The 6,000-nt window shown below is 40.8% G+C and overlaps 1 protein-coding gene across 1 annotated transcript in view; it reads right to left on the reverse strand.

Moving 5' to 3' along the window:
* b3galt1b (UDP-Gal:betaGlcNAc beta 1,3-galactosyltransferase, polypeptide 1b) overlaps positions 1–5,709 on the reverse strand; it is a 190,543-nt gene extending 184,834 nt beyond the window's left edge. The window contains exon 1 of the mRNA XM_063006115.1: positions 5,661–5,709. The gene's annotated coding sequence lies outside the window, so the exon portion shown is untranslated. The remainder of the gene's footprint in view (positions 1–5,660) is intronic.
* Between the last annotated feature and the right edge of the window lie 291 nt (positions 5,710–6,000).

The raw sequence follows: 6,000 nt of genomic DNA on the forward strand, positions 1-6,000 counted from the left end.
TTTAGACAATGAACCACTGTTTTGACCACTGCTGTGGACAAGCTGAAAAAGGATTAAAAGTCACTTGGTTAAGGTTCTAAAAACTACATCTATAGTTGAAAGAAAAAAGCTGCATTCATATGAACAGACCTGCACCCAATAAGCACTAAGTGAAGTGAATAAAAAGACCGTTTATAACCTGGCGTTAACCTTTATCTGTTGTAATTGACCCGGAGCAGCAGGCTTTTTTTGTAGCTGACGTCTTTGTGACAGATTTTAGTTTTTAACACTTCAAAAAGAAAGAGTGTCACACAGCCTCTCACATTCAGCGCTGTACTTCATACATTTCATTTGGTGTTTGCCTGTCTGTGTGTGCAAGTGTGTGTTTATTTGCACCAACTGTGACAGCGCACCAGGAGGAAGCAATGATTATTAAAGGCACATGAAGCCGTTTTTAACCAAACACTTATTAAATAAAAGGGTATTTATGTTTGCGTACAAAACTGTGATGTCAATTGCTGAATTACAGTAAACAAAAATGATGACTTTTCCATTTATTTGGGTAAATTAAGCAGTTCTAATTAGTAGCTCATTTTGAAAATCCCACCTCCGACAATGTTGGGACAGTTTGTAAAAAGCAGTATAGAAAGAATCTGGGATTTGTTCATTCTCTTAAACCTTTAATAGACTGACAAAAGTACAAAGTAAAGATTTTGATTGTAAGCAAGATTAAAATTTGATGCCTGCATCACACTCAAAAACAGTTGAGACAGAGCATGCATGTAAACACGATGATTATACTGCGACACCTACTGTCTGATTGAGGTGCCGGCGCAAGAAATTCAGAAATACAGAGAAAGAAATGTGATCCTCTGTACGTGTTACAACTCTCTGTACGAATCAGCTGCTGGACAATGTAAAAGTGTACAGAAAGCTAGTGCTAGCTAACAGATTAACTATTACCTAACAACCAGTGGCGGCTGCTGGTCTTTCAAAGAGGGGAAGCTCATTGTCGGCTTACATCATAAAATTTGTCGATTTATTTTTACATAAATTCTGCCCTCTGAAGGTCAGTGAAGCTCCCAGTGAATAAGTGACGTGTAGATCTCAAAATAGCTGTCAATCAAAACGGGATTCAGCCTTTCGACTGATCCTCCAATCATCTTGCAGAAGCTCAGCGTCCAGACCCGCCCACAGCTCCATTCACCCCCAGAGACGCTCAGCGTCCGGGGCCGGGACAAAATCGTGGCATTTATCCAATGACCGGCGAGTTTCGAAGCAATGAAAAAAAAGTGAAGAGACGCTCAGCTTCTGCGAGCAAATGCATTAACCCTACGGGAGTTAACAAAATCGAGTCAGTCGATTTGTGATAAGTAGCTGATTCTGAATGAACTCGTCTTCGAGATGAACGTGTTCTAACGCATTTGTACTCAATGAAATGTTAACACAACTGTACATATTTGACCATTTAATAATGGACATTTTAGGGGAAGCTGAGCTTCCCTTGCAGTCTTAGAGAAATCGCCACTGCTAACAACCCCCTCTCCACCGAAATGCTGACATAAAGGGCCACAGACGAAGGAAGAGCAAAGGAAAGCTAAAAATATTTAAAATAGAAAGGGGAAATAGATAGATAGATAGATAGATAGATAGATAGATAGATAGATAGATAGATAGATAGATAGATAGATAGATAGATAGATAGATAGATAGATAGATAGATAGATAGATAGATAGATAGATAGATAGATAGATAGATTAGATAGATACTTTATTGATCCCGAAGGAAATTAAAGCCCCAGTAGCATAGTACAACAAATAATTAACAGTACAAAACAAAACAAAAGCAAACACAAAAGAAAAAATAGAACCGAGTCTTTCTTGTGATTAATATAAAATAAATAACTGGTAACTGTAATGATGCATGAGGTATATTGCTAGTGTAAAAATTGAATAGTAATTAAATTATTAAATAGTAAAGTGACATGTGACAATATTGCACAATGAGGCCAGTATAGCCATATATATACATACACATATACACCCATATACATACATATTCACACATGCAAATACATACACACATACATACATATATATACACCTGCACATGCACATGCATACAAGTACGTACACACATGGCTACACTAGACACCCTCACTCTTTAGCTACAGTCAGCCGTCCCTGCCTGGTGGAGTTGTAGAGCCTAATGGCTCTGGGTACGAATGACTTTCTAAGCCTGTCCGTGGAGCAGCTCTGAGACAGCAGCCTTTGTAAATGGACCGGCGACGGGGTGCGAATTATACAGTAATTGGGGCGTTAAGTAAGTGGGCAGCACTGTCCCCTCAGAGCAAGAAGGTCCTGGGTTCGATCCCCAGGTGGGGCGGTCCAGGTCCTTTCTGTGTGGAGTTCGCATGTTTTCCCCGTGTCTGCGTGGATTTACTCCGGGTGCTCCGGTTTCCTCCCACAGTCCAAAGACGTGCAAGTGAGGTGAAATGGAGATACAAAATTGTCCATGACTGTGTTTGATATAACCTTGTGAACTGATGAACCTTGTGTGATGAGTAACTACCATTGCTGTCATGAATGTAACCAAAGTGTAAAACATGACGTTAAAATCCTAATAAACAAACAAACTAACTAACAACCCCCTTTCCCCCAAACTGCTGTTTTTTATTTCTTTTTGGGGGGTGAGGGGGTCCAGGTATTAATAAGAATAAGAACATTTGAACCATGACGGCAATCTGCCCAAGTGTTTCCTGTCTTTCACCCAATGAATCAGACCTACCGTGACCCTGACCAGGATAAAACGGTGGTAAAACAGACAATGAATGAATAAATAATAGAATGAATATTTAGTAAATCAGAGTCAAATATAACTACTTAAAACCCGACTTACAAATGCAATAAAGTCCACTAATAATTTATTCATGAAAGCAGAACAGCATGAAAAAGAATGAGCACAAATTCACATGCATCATGGATTTTCTTAATAAACTATTCTGTCTGAACCTGCTTATTTCTAGATAATAAAATACATTCATGTGCACGCATGTTTAATGAGAACATTCACACAGCTTACCGACAGTCTCACTCAAGGCGACTAGTCAAGCAGATAGAGGAGGGCACCTTCTCAAAGTGTGATTCTCAGTGGCCAAAATAGAGTATCATGCATGACTGAACACTTTAGTGGCCCCTGTTTTCACAGCAGCATCTTACCTCTCTTACTTCTAACATTTACTGAGAAAATCGCTCTTCCCATGTCACATAGAGACTCTCATGTAACCACCGTATAGAGCCTGTGGTTCAGTACAGGAGGTAAACATGGATCTGCGCGTTGGAAGATGTATCTAGTGGCGATCCAAATCTATTTAAAATACCATTAAATAATAAATTTTTAAAAATTCCATAATGTATGTAGTGGGGAGTTATTCATTTTACTGTACTTCAGCCTAGAGATGCACCAATACCATTTTTCCCAACCGAGTACAAGTACATGTATTTTTGTACTTGCCGATACCGATACCGATACCTATTGGATCAGATAATCTGACATGCTAGAAAACTCGATCCGGTCGCCGAGCGCTCGGCGAGCCGGTCGGATCAAGTTGTTGGATAGTTCACACTTAGCGATCGAGAGCCGAGTTTTGATCGCCGAGCGAACGCCGAGTTGCTCCCGAGCCGGCAAATCTAGCGCCGACCAGTCGCCGAGCGAAAATCTGGGCAAAAATCGTGTAGTGTGAACTAGGCATAACGCAGCAACGTGCACTAGGTACGTTTGCGAGTACGAGTTAATGAGCGCGGTATCGGGCAAATACCCGATACCAGTATCGGTACTCGTGCATCTCTACTTCAGCCTATGAGGAACGGCATTAAAAATGTTCAAGTTTTTCTAAAATGATAAGGTTTTTTTCTATGGTGAGTTTATGCGGATACATGCTGTATTACTGTGTTTTTCGTTTGGTGTGTGTGTTTTTTTTTTCTCTCGTTAAATGATTATTTCATTTTTTACTCTTTCTATGTTGATAGTTTTTTGTTGTTTTCTTTTTTTTACTTACATTTTCACTCTTCGGTATATATGTCATGTATCTGCAGAAGTATTTGTTTTGTTTTACATTGTGAAACGAAGAGAAGAAAATCAATAAAGTATCAATCTTATACTAAAATATACTTATCTTATACTTATATTAAAATTAACCAGATGAAGGGAAATATGTGGATTTGCAGTCTGAGGCAAATTCTATTAGTGATCAGAAGAACTTAACCTTTGCCAAAACTTATTTATTTGTTTATTTATTTGGATTTTAACGTCATGTTTTGGTCACTTTGGTTACATTCATGATAGAACAGGTTACACAAGATTCATCAGTTCACACGTTTAATGTCAAACACAGTCAAATCTCCAATATATCTCACTCGCACGTCTTTGGACTGTGGGAGGTGAGGTGGAAAAACCCTTAATAAAATACCTCAAAGACTGGATTGTTTGTTTGTTTATTAGGATTGTAACGTCATGTTTTACACTTTGGTTACATTCATGACAGGAACGGTAGTTACTCATTACACAAGATTCATCAGTTCACAAGTTTATATTGAACACAGTCATGGACAATTTAGTGTCTCCAATTCACCTCACTTGCACGTCTTTGGACTGTGGGAGGAAACCGGAGCACCCGGACGAAACCCACGCAGACACAGGGAGAACATGTAAACTCCACACAGAAAGGACCCGAACCGCCCCATCTGGGGATCGAACCCAGGACCTTCTTGCTGTGAGGCGACAGTGCTACCCACCGAGCCACCGTGCTGCCCAAAGACTGGATTGTGAGTAGAAAAGTTTGCAGAGAAGGATCACACCGACAGAGTCTCACATGTGATAACAACTGATAAAATAGACATCCTTTTATACTGTTGTCAGTGATCTTGTAGGACAGTGGAAGATTCCACAGTTAACACAGGAACTGGTCTAAATCGGCTAGAACTGGGTTTTGGATGTCATACAATGCACTTGATGCACTTCTCATCACGTACACCATGTACACATCAACAATGCCCTGAGCATATCCACATTTTCTAAGTAGTAATTGATTATGTGTTAATACTTCTAGTGTAAATGAACATTTTTCTCTCACAGAGGAAACCGGAGCTCCCGGAGGAAACCCAAGCAGACACAAGGAGAACATGCAAACTCCACACAGAAAGGACCTAGATCTCTCTACCTAAGAACCAAAGCCAGGACCTTCTTGCTGTGAGGCGACAGTGCTACCCAAAGAGCCACCATGCTGCCCTCCTTCGCCGAAACCTCCAAAAGTCCTGGGTTCTTATTTCCCAGCTTCTATTTCGAGTTTTCCGTTTCAGTGTAAATGGTTCTGCGGCGCTTCAACCCGCTGTTTAAAGCAAGTCAGACAGGAATACAGAGACCGATATTTCTCATTCATATGAACTTTTCATTAGCAGTTCTAGCAGCACACAGCCGAACAAGCAAACGACCGTTACCTGACACAACCGTCCACAGCCGGAGAGAGTTCTGCTCTCTACAGGTATTCAAACCGCCGCGCTAAATCCATTATAGCTGCACCAGACCGACCAATGGAAGTACCTCAGATAAAACACATTTACCTTGCAGCAATAAACACCATTTTCAGCGATGAAAACGGCAGAAAAACTGACGCTGTAATTACCGGGTGAGTCGCAGCGGTTCAGTCCGCGGCTCCCTGCGAGCGCTTCGGCATCTCCGAGCGACACAGAGCAGCGCGCGAGGAATGCTGATAGAGCGACTCGCCCCAGCTGGATCCCAGCCAATCAGAGACAAGCCTCATCATACCTTAGCCAATCAGCTCCCCAGAAACACACGCTACTTAGCATAGCAAGGTAGATTGACGATATGAAGAAATCCAAAGAAATTCAGAACTCGTTTAATTACCAAAGTGAGCAATTATACAAAATGGCAAGAGGGTCATTAAACCATTCCAGAGCTATTTATATTCAGGCAATATTCCTTCTTATCATTTTTGACATTTA

Source organism: Trichomycterus rosablanca, chromosome 12 (assembly GCF_030014385.1).
Source record: "Trichomycterus rosablanca isolate fTriRos1 chromosome 12, fTriRos1.hap1, whole genome shotgun sequence".
In the NCBI taxonomy this organism is placed as follows: Eukaryota; Metazoa; Chordata; class Actinopteri; order Siluriformes; family Trichomycteridae; genus Trichomycterus; species Trichomycterus rosablanca.